General features: G+C 34.5%; 1 protein-coding gene across 2 annotated transcripts in view; it reads left to right on the top strand.

Moving 5' to 3' along the window:
* ADGRV1 (adhesion G protein-coupled receptor V1) overlaps nt 1-11,287 on the top strand; it is a 473,598-nt gene that overhangs the window by 903 nt on the left and 461,408 nt on the right. The window lies entirely within an intron of this gene.

Raw genomic sequence — 11,287 nt, 5'->3', positions numbered from 1 at the left:
GTTCATTAGGGGAAAAGCTGATTTTAAAGTGCAATATTAACTTATTCTGTGTAATTTTTGTTTTAAACTAACTTTACATTTCACAAAATCCACAACTTCTAAAAATGTGTGTAATGTGTTTATATATAACTTGCACACTTTTTAAAGAAATTACTGATATCAAATCTTATGGATCCATAATCCTGACAATTAGGATAAAGCTTAATAATGTGCCTTAACTAATACCGAATCATTTAAAAATTTTGCTGAAGTAATTACCTTAAATGACAAGTGCGTTTTCTTTCTCTTTGTCATTTATCAAAAGAACTTGATAGAATAACAAAGCAGGCACCAAAGGAAAAAATGTATTTATGTTCTAGTTAGGATACAAATGGACACCAACAATTTATTTTGGAGTAATTTTCTGGGCCACGGGAATGCCAAATACACTCTGACCTGTGTTATAATAAGATAACTATATGAGATTAGGTATAACATCCTGCATCTGCCATTAACCTTCAGTGACTGTGGACATACACCCATCCTTCTGGACCTTAGCTTCTTCATTTATAAAGTAAAGAGATTGGACTAGGTGATTGAAAAGACTTATTTCAGCTAGAAATGATATGTTTCAAGATTATAACTTTTTAAAAGAAGTAGCCAAAATGTATACACTAAAAAAAGTATGACTGAATCCTATCTCCATGTTCTTATTTCTATGATGCTCACATTAGTAGTCATCCTGTTGTGTAATGGATTCTGAGAAGCTCTTTACATAGATTTATTTTATTTAGCGCTCACAACAATGCCATAAATTAAACAGTATTATTCCAGTTTACAGATGATGAAATTGAAGTGTGGCAAGTTAAGCCCCTTGTCTAAAGTTCCCAGTTCGTAAGAGCTGGATTATGGATTTTTTTCTTGAGTTCTCTGAGCAGGTGTACCATACTGAATGTGATGATTAAAAGCTGAAACTGCCTGTAAACAGCTAAGAAATAATCTTAGACTAAAATAAAAGTTTGTAATAGCGTGAAGATAAATTATGCAATGACATTGAGTACTAATATCATCAGATATAGAAATACTATATTAATGAATATTTATTACATTTTAACAACAATTATAGTTTTGTTCTGTATATATATTTATCAGATATCGAATGCTAGTTGCATTCATTGTCAGAAAATGGTAACACGAGATATATTTAAAACACAAATACTTGGACATGGTTCCATTGTGTAGCAGTTAGCACGTCTGCTTTCCACGCAGAAGGTCTTGGATTTGTGCCCCAGTGGAGTCATCATCCATGGTCTATAGTCATACCACCCTCAACAAGCCTGATGTCTGATCTCAGAATAAGCAGGGTCAGGCCTGATTAGTACTTGTATGGGAGACCACTTAGGAAGACCAGGTGCTGTAGGCATAAATAATAATAATAAAAAAAAGCTTTTCTGGTAATAAAAAGAATACTTAGAAATAACATGAGAAGGCAGAAGCTAGTGTTAAGCAAAAGTATTTCAGATTTCTTTCTACTTGGAGGCATCCTTGCCCAAGCTATACCCAAAGAAAAAAAGTTGTCATACCAGAGTTAGCTGTGACTAAACCTGTTTGTTTATATTCCCATAATGAACGATAATAGTATGCCACATTTATTGAGTGGCCATTCTATGCCAGGAATTCTTCTAGGCCCTTTACATAGACTATATTTAATCATCATATGCTGTTATCTTGATTTGTAGATGAAACAGAGGCAGAAATATTGGTGCTCTGGGAGGACCACAAAGAGAATGCATTTTACCTTAGATTAACTGTGTGACCTTTCTTTGTTCAGAAATGAATAGATCATGAACACGACATTGAAATCCTTAAACACTGGGAGGAGACTTGGAGCCAAACTATATCAACCCCTTTATTTCATATTTGGGGAAACTGAAACGAAAAAAGTTGTTGAGACTTACTATAGTCATATATTCTGTTTTCCCATTTATGACTTTAGTTATCTGTATGTTCTTATAAACCAATAAGGGAAAAGTATGTTAACAGGTTAACTTGATTATTAAGTGTATGATTGATTTCCACTCAACCAAATGCTGCCTCCTGCCCTTTTTTATGTTATATTGCTCTCCTGTTATTGAAAATTTCAAGGTTACCCTAAGTAAGATACAAAATTTTTGAGGACAGTGACTGTATTATATGTTTCTCTAGTAGCTCTAAGGTTTAGCAAAGAGGTTAATATATTGAATGAATGTCTTCATTATCTGTTACCTGTGACAAGTCATTTTATGCACTGGGTTCAAAATCTGCACAGTGGAAGTACTGTGCCATCACCAGGTTTACTGCACCTAGAAGGCATCCAGATAATTTACAGATTTTTATATTGGGCTCATTAGATGATGATTGTTTAATTTGATTATAAAATATTGTATTACCATAGAAAGATTTGGATGGGTATTTCCTTAATTTGGGGGTCGGGCCGGGGTCGGGGGGGGGGGGGACCACCCAGTGAGGTATTATACATAATTGAGTATATTTTGCTCTTTTTGACTTAAAAATAACTTTTTTTTCTGATTGTAAAAATAGCACAAAGCCACGTAGGAAATTCAGACAGTACGGAAAAAAAGAAAAGTCACCAGGAATTTCACTGTCCAAAGGTTTTGGTAAACATCCAGCCAGAGAGATGTCTTTCTTCCCTTAACTCTTGGTTAGTCAGGGTGGGAGCCGAATTGTTTATTGAAACCGTTTACAGTTTAAAGCTCTATTTAGTTTTAGTATTCTATCACTTTTAGGCAGCCCAAACTTTATATAAATAAGGATAGTTGTTGAAAAATGAAGATAAACGTACTACTAACAAACTGGACTCTTTTTGTCTCAGGTATAGTGAAGTAGTATAAAAACTTGATTTTCCCATGCATGCATGCCTATTTTTCTCCCTTTACAAGGCAGGATTGCGGGGACAGGAGGCATATTTGCATGTATGGAGGGTTCCCTAGTATGCTAGGATGTTAGGCCACACAAGAAGCCATCAATCACCCTGGTGCTCTGTTGCCCTGATAGAGGTGTAGTAGAGAAGGAGAAGGGTGGAGCTGGGGTACAGAAGGCTGTGGGAGGACAAAGGCTGTGTTTTCTGATTCCACTGTGACACACTATACACTTTAAAATGTACCAGATCAAGTCCCTGCCTCAGCTGCTGGGCAGGTGGTCATGGGCCCTTTCTGGTGCAGTCAGGCATAAGTCTGACTATATACTTCAAAATGAGAGCAGGATGCTGATTGGGCATTTCTCTTTCATTTATTCAGGATTCTAAAACCCAGAATGAACCCTCTTCCATATTCCAAACTGGCTGTTGGAATAGTTGTCTCTAAATGAGTTCCGAACTAATATAAAGTTATTAGGTATAAAGGGAGGCTGGGGGGAGGTCTCTTTGAGAGAGACAATGATAGCTCTTTCCATATGCATTTGAAGGTAATTACACTGAAAATATGTTTTAAAGATTATATTATTTGATTAATTTCATAAATTTGTTATTCAAAATTCCTTTTCCCTGGGCACATTTTCTTTATTTGTACTATATATTTGAGTGTAGAATTCTTTCATGCTTTATTAGGGGCTTAACAGGGCTTAAATCCAACCATCTGTTCACATCTTGGCACATCAGCACATTGGAGGAGCTGGTAGGGGCTAAATAAATTTCCCACATTTTAAAGGTTAGGGAAAGAGGTACCTTTATGAATAGATTTCAAATGATTCTCAGCAAGACAATAGTGCAGAAGTGGAGTAAAAATGCATTTCATTCTCTGAAGCACAAGGTCCCCTGTCTGTCTTTAGTTTTGCTGAAAGGCAATTAGCATTTCAACTAGCCAATTTGGTCACAGGCAATGAAGTACTTGGGTTTATAATTTGCTGCTCTCTGTCTGAGGCTGTTGAGCTTTAGCTCTTGTGCAATCCTCTCCAAGTAGTCTTCACTACAGCACAGTTATTGTTGCTGGTCTTACATAACTAATCAGCAGAGAGTTTTCCCTGCCTTCAACTGCCTACTAGGGTGCCATAGGGCAAGGAAAATGAAATGCCAAGCTAATAAGGAGATGATTGTAATTATTAAATAGTGATTATTGAAATGTGGCACAGGTTGGAAGATATAAATACTTTCAAATAAAATGTAGCTTCAGAAAGGTATTATGTGGCACTCCTTAGTTTATTTCTGCATGTGGTATGCACAGTAAACAGGGTGTGTGTGTGTGTATGCACATATATTTTGTTTAGGAATTGACTAAGATGACTCAAAATTAACAAAGGAGAAGCAATTCTTAATTATATTGATTTTGCTCTCTTGCTGCAGGAAAGAATTCTGTGGCAAATATGTGTAAAAGAGAAAATAATATTTTTCTTAAATGTTAAAACAAAGGAACAAGTGCTCTGAGGCATATTGTGGAAATGATTCAGGGTTTGTATTTGTGTGCTAATTGAAAATGAGATTTTGTTAGCTTCTTTAGTCATGAATTCTGATAATTAGGTAATATTAATACGCTCCATGTATATACTCATATTCCTCTGAAAGAACCACTGTATACTATGATAATCCTTATTAGGGTAATTGGAATGTTATTATCCTTTAATCCATGTCATGGGGCAGTAATTCAATTTAGCTCATCTTTTAATGCAACACTGTTTTTGTAAAGTTGTACTTATGTAATTAGTTGGAAGTTAGATAATACAGTTCTCATTTTTAACTGATAGAAGGCATAATAGAAGTGCTTCAGATACAAGCCTTGTAAGTTATCAATATAATTTTGAGAATATATATCAAAGGATTGCATTATCTTCTGTGTTTCCAATCTGTAATATAAAGAGAATGCCCTCTCTGCAGCCACAGTTAGAGTCATTTGTATATTATTCAGCTAAGGTCAATAGCTTTGATGAACAGGAATGAAACAAAGAAGGCTTACCAGTCCTCTGGCAGACTAGTAAGCTAAGCATGGAACGCGTTCTGGAAAAAGTGGGACTTGATCTGGACTTTGAAGAACAGTGGAGGAGAGGAAATAGGGAGAGGTAGAGAGAAGGCCCTGGGGAGTAGAATGGATCAAAGGAGCAGAGATAAGGATGATCCAGGTGAACTGTCCCAGATATAAATTAGATCAGCTTCAGTGGAACTGTTTAAGAAAAGGAGACGGCTGAAAAGTACAGGGTGGATTTTAATTAATTTATTTTTTTAATGGAGGCATATTCACTTGCCAAAGAAAAAAAATCACCCTTTAAAGTGATTTTCAGTGGTATTTAATATATTTACAGAATTGTGTAACTGTCACCACCATCTGTTCCAGAATATTTTTATCACCTCAAAAAGAAATCATGTAGCAATCAGCTTTCACTCCCCATCCTCTCCCCATCCTCAAGTCCCTGGCAACCAGTCTACTTTCTGTCTCTACAAATGTCTGGATATTTCATATAAATATAATCATATAATAAATGGCCTTTTGTGTCTGCCTTCTTTTACTTTCCATAATGTTTTCAAGGATCATCAGAGTGGAGCATGTATCACTACTCATTCATTTTTTATAGTCGAATAATATTCCATTGTATGACTGTACTACCTTTTGTTTATCCATTCATCAGATGGATATTTGGGTTGTTTCTACTTTGGGATTATTATATTATGGACATCTGTATGCAAATTTTCGTGTGGACATACGTTTTCATTTCTCTTGGTTATATATCTAGGAGTGAAATTGTTGGATCAATAGAGAGGGTAGATAAAGTAGCCAGGATGCATTAAGAAATTTATCCCTTATGTACATTCCATTATACTCAGGGTCACATTATGGGGCAAATGCATCAGTTATGGCTTGAAGATTTATTACTTAGAACTTTCTTTGCATAGATCTGTGTCAATTAAGACATTTAAGGCCACCAAATTGTGAGAAAACAAAGGAACAATTTGTAGCCAATGACTTCTTCCTCACCATTGACTATAGGTTTTCCTAAGGGAAGGATGGTAGGGGCCAGCATAATGATTGACCTTATCTAGAATATGCTAAAATCATAAGTGTGATTGTATGTTATTTGAGGTACACTGAATTTAGTTTTCTGATGATTTTTGCCTTTTCAGTAGGTGCTCATCTAAATGATATTGGTTGAACTACCAAAATGAGTAAAATTTATTTTATCTTCGGTGACAAATTTTGGAAGCTTTAAAATATTATTTTGTTAATCAGGGCAATTTAGTAAATCATTTGAGAATTGGGCTTTAAGTAAAAAGTCCAATTCACTGATGTATAATTTGTCAGATATCACTAATTCAGGTGTGCATGCGTGTGCACTTATGTACTTATCTGTTACCTTAACTAACTTCCTGAAAGAATCTGATGTACTTTATAAGATAAATTGACATTTAAACAAATTTGTCTAAATTCATTGGAGGCAAAATAGTTAAAGCTTTTTTTAAAAAACAGACCTTAAAAATATATTGCTTAGTGCCTTATAACTTGCAACATATCTTCATATAAATTAATTCATGTTACCTTAATAAACACTTGGTTGTAAGTTAACTGTATTTTATAGATAAAATGAAGGTTCATGAAAGTTAACAAAATTAATTAAAAACAGCAACAAACCCAGGTCTTCAATTTAATGTCCAAAAGTTGTCCATTTATTAATACAATAATGATTATAATGTAATATTTCATTATTTTGATGTCTCACAAAATATTTCTAATTTTAAAATAAATTGGCTTCTTAAAGAGCCTAATATAGATAAATCTGTTTCATCTGATAGCATTACTCTGAAAACTATTATAATAAAAATATTTTCAAACCTCAACTAGGACTTCACTTCTGAAAATTTTTTACTGAAGTTTTAACTAATTGGAGATAATCTTTGAGTAACAGTATAAAGCAATTTGATCATTTTTTACTGACCCACTGTATCACGGACTTGAACAACACTGAGCTGGTGATTTCTACTTCTATATTTTATTACAGCTACTGACCAAAAATTTATTTAGCTTTTGTAGTGATTTTTAATGATATTTTAAAATCCCAATGATGTCATGGCACCATATGTGTAGAAGTCCTAACTCTACTCTTTAGGCAGCCAACACCTTTTTCCTCCCTCCCAAGGCTCACTTCCTTCAATGCAGGAGATGAATGTAACCATGGATAGAATTAGGGCTGCATATTTTTCATGGCTTCTGCTTTTATTAAAGTATCATGTGAGCCACAAATAAAATCTGTACTGACAACAAATTACCTTGCAAATTGAAAATCACTGTGGGTGTGAAATTGTACATAATATGACCATTCTTATTACATCATTAAGCATTAGGTGTAGGGCTGTTCTGTTCACTAGGCAATGCTATTGAGTAGGCTATACTGCCAGTAAGAGGCTGAATTTTATTATAGAGAGAAGAGAATAGACATGCTCTTTCATTTATGACATTTTTATGTGATAGAATTTATAGATATAATGACTTTTAAAATTATCTTCCCTATATGACTATTAGCAAGATTCTTTTGTTAATAGAAAATATTAATGTAGTACTTAAGAGCATGGGGTCTGGAACTTGAGAGCTTGGGTTTATATTTTGGCTTTGCATTTCCGAGGTATAATCTTGACAAATATATTTAATCGTTTTGTACCTCAGGTTCCTCATCTGAAATGAGTATAATAATAGTGCCTGTCTTATATTTCGAATGATTATTATGAGGATTAAGTGAGTTAACATATGTAAAGCAATGAGAACACCTGGCACTTAGTAAAGTGAGCTGCTATTAGTTGCTATTGGCATACGTGAAATCCAAATTATTGATGATTAGGTTGCTTAGGATACTTTCTTAGCTCCTTTCTCCTACTCTAGTTTCCTGAAGAGAATTTAAAGTAACCTTAAAGCTACTAGAGCTCAAGCTTTAGCCCTATTTTTTTTTTTTTAACTTTTGTATGCTTATTTTGGATTTTAGCACACTAATCTTTAGCCTTTTTTTTTTTTTTTTCCCCTAATATAAGCATCTCCTTGAGGAAGTCTTCCCTGAACCCTCTAATTGGGTTTTGCATCTTTCAGGTTCCTGTTTCCATAATGTTTGCTGCTTTGACCCATGAGTCTTTCGAAGGCTTGTGTTTTTAAATTTTTAATGGATGTTTCTTTGTTTTTATTTTTTGTATCGTTGATTTTTAAATTAGCTTTTTTCAAAACACAAGATCTGTATGATATCTACTTTTTGGAATTTGTTGTCAATTTTTATAAATTTTCTATGTGCTCAAAAGAACATTGTATTCTCTGAATATTGGGGATATATTCTGTATGCCTATTAAATCAGTCTTAGTAACTGTAGTTCAAATCCTCCATATCCTTCTTAATTTTTGTTTACTTGATATATCTGCTAGAGAGAGGGAGAGAGGGAATGAAAATGAATTAAAATCCTTTACTTCTCTTTGGAGTTCTATCAATTTTTGCTTTATATATTTTAAAACTTTTAACTTACATTATCACCTGGTCAATTTATATTTTTATTATATAATGACTGTATTTATCTGCAGTAATGTTTTTTTGCCTTAAAGTTTATTTTGTCTTTTGGTAATAGATACCAGTAACACGTCAGTAATATTTGCCTGTTGTCTCATGAACTTCAGAAAGAAGAAAATAATGCCAGAAAGGTTTAAGATATAACGAATTTGACTAAAGTAGAGAGTAAACATTAGAATAAATGAACAAAATATTAATGATTGAATTCTTTGATTATTTTAAATGTTAAATATTGAAACTTAAAGCAAGATATAGATTACATCATGCAGAATATAACATGATAATGAGGTTTGTATGATAAATGATTTGATTTAAATAGTCTAAGATCTTTTTATTGTTCAACAGTGAAGTGAAGATATTAATTTGAAACTTTTAAAAATTTAAATGGAATCTCTAAGAAAGTACAAGCAAACCCACAAGCACAGCAAAGGGAAGCATGAGAATTAAAAAAAACCCCACAAAAGCGCTGGGTAAAAACACAAAATAAGATGGGAAAAAATTAAATGTGAAATAAGTATAGTAAGTGAATATAAATTGAACTCTTCAGTAGTAAGAAAATAGATTTTATCAGAGAAGACCAAAAATATGGAATCAATTACATGTTCTTTACAAGGCACACATTAAACATAAGGACATAGAAAGATTGAAATACAGAGAATATAAAAAGAGATAACAGCCCCTAAGATTTTATATTTAATTTGTAGTCTATTACTTAAAGAGGTTCCCCAAATTATATATGCTTTGGTCATTACCAACCACTCTAAAATTTAGTGGTTTAAAATAACCACTACGCTCATGAATCTGCAATGTGGGTATTGCTTGGTAGGACAAGCATAGTAAGAAACAGGAAGTGGAAGCTGCCAATTTTTACGATTTGGACCTGTAAGCTGGTACAATATTCACTTCCAATGAATTCTGTGGTAAAGTGGCCATAGAGCTAAGAGATGAGAGGCGACATATAGCCCACCTCTCAGTAGAGAAGGGTCAAAAAATGGGAGGCCATATTTTAAAATCACTACACTGCTGTTGTTTTTTAATAAAAATAATAAAAACTATAAGAAAAGTAGCATTGTGGACTACTTTGTTAAGTGGTAGAAATTTGGCAGAGAGTATGGTTTCTGGGTTTCTTAAAAAGGAAAAAAAGCCACTTTGACTTCCTGATGACAGTGTATTTATGCATTTTTAAAATTGGAATTTTCAACTGAGACACCAAAAAATAGATATATCTCAAATGGCAAAGTGAGTTGTGAGACATCATCAAGATTCGGAATTTCAAAGAGGATAACAGAAAACTAATTGCATAACCTTGAATTCCTTCATAACGAGTACATAAAAAAGTCAAGTGAATGAAGTCTGAGATTTTCTGAGGAAAGTTTATAGTGGAAGGACTGTGGAAGCGCTGTAAGTGCCCCTGTCTCATGTGTCTCTCTGTGCCTGTCTAGAGCGTGGTGAGGAGGGCTTTAACAAAACTTTTCTGGAGAGTTTGTTTTGTAGCTGAGGATCACAGCAAAAAAAGTTCCTGAGCAATTTCTGAGAGAGCCAAGGTGGCCCTTGCCAGCAGGATGGGGGGTTGCGTCTGAATTGAACTATATCACCTCCCACAGCAAGGCAAAAGGAAGTGAGCCCTAAAGGCCAGCTATGAAACTCTTTTTAGGGATGTTAGCCTGAGGTCATTTTTTAAGGGATCTTGTTAAAGAGGGCAGCCTGTAGGGGAGGCAAGGGTAGCTGAGTAAGTAATTTGCTATGAGTATATTTCCAAGAGCAGAAGCTGAGGGGAATGGGGGTGGGGGGGGGGATGGATCTGGATTAGCCAGCTGGAAAAGAAGCACAGCTTGCATCTTTGGGATTGATGTTGGTAGCGCGCAGTGGTGGAACCTCTGTGGAACCTGCAAAAGTATCCACAAGAATGACAGCCAGGCTGTAGAGAGCAAAGTCATCACATGACAGTCCAGCTAAGTAAGAACATTTCTGACTCCTTTACCTCTCCTCACTCCTCTCACCTTGCTCTGCCCTTAGTGGGGATGGGCAGTTGGCCAGCTTAGGGAGGAAGAAAACTGTAGATGGACAAAAAGAAAAGAAGGACGATATCCCATTCTCCAGCTGCAAGCTACCAGCTTGTAGCAGGCTCTAGTTGGGGTAAAAGTTAATATTAAAATTAGAGCTTTGATTATTGTGTGAGTTTGCCACTAAATATATTTTGTTATGAAAGCTTTCAAATATACACAAAGTTTAGTAGTAAAATGAACCCCTCTACACCCATGACCCAGAATGGGCAGTTGTCAGGATTTTGCTATACTTGTTTCATGTGTCTCTACATAGCACAGTATGCAGCTATAAATCTTACATAACCACAATGCTGTTGTGCTACCTAACAAAATTAACAATTCCATAATACTATTCAATACTGAATCCATATTCAAATTTCTTTGATTATCTCAAAAATGTCTTTTTAGAGTTGGATTCTTCTAGTTAGGAAATAATGATTTTTAGGTATTCCATGTGACTCTCTCAAAGTCTCCTTGAATCTCCTTTTCCCCCTAATAACATTGATTTGTTGAAGAAATGTGGCAGTTTGCCCCATAGAATGTCCATGTTCTGGATTTGATTGTTTCTTTTGGAATACTTAATATGTTTCTATGTCCTCCCCCACTTTTTTATTTTTAGTAAATTGGGATTAAGCTCTAAAGTCTCTTGGATTCAGGTTATGTTCTTTGGGCAAGAATGCTACTACATACATAGGTGGTGCTATAAACTTTATGTTGTATCATTTCATGTCTGGTTCTGTCACTTCAGTG

The sequence above is a fragment of the Rousettus aegyptiacus genome, unplaced genomic scaffold, assembly GCF_014176215.1.
Source record: "Rousettus aegyptiacus isolate mRouAeg1 unplaced genomic scaffold, mRouAeg1.p scaffold_m13_p_8, whole genome shotgun sequence".
In the NCBI taxonomy this organism is placed as follows: domain Eukaryota; kingdom Metazoa; phylum Chordata; class Mammalia; order Chiroptera; family Pteropodidae; genus Rousettus; species Rousettus aegyptiacus.
The sequence above is the reverse complement of the archived record's forward strand: the minus strand, read 5'-3'. Positions and strand labels throughout refer to the sequence as shown.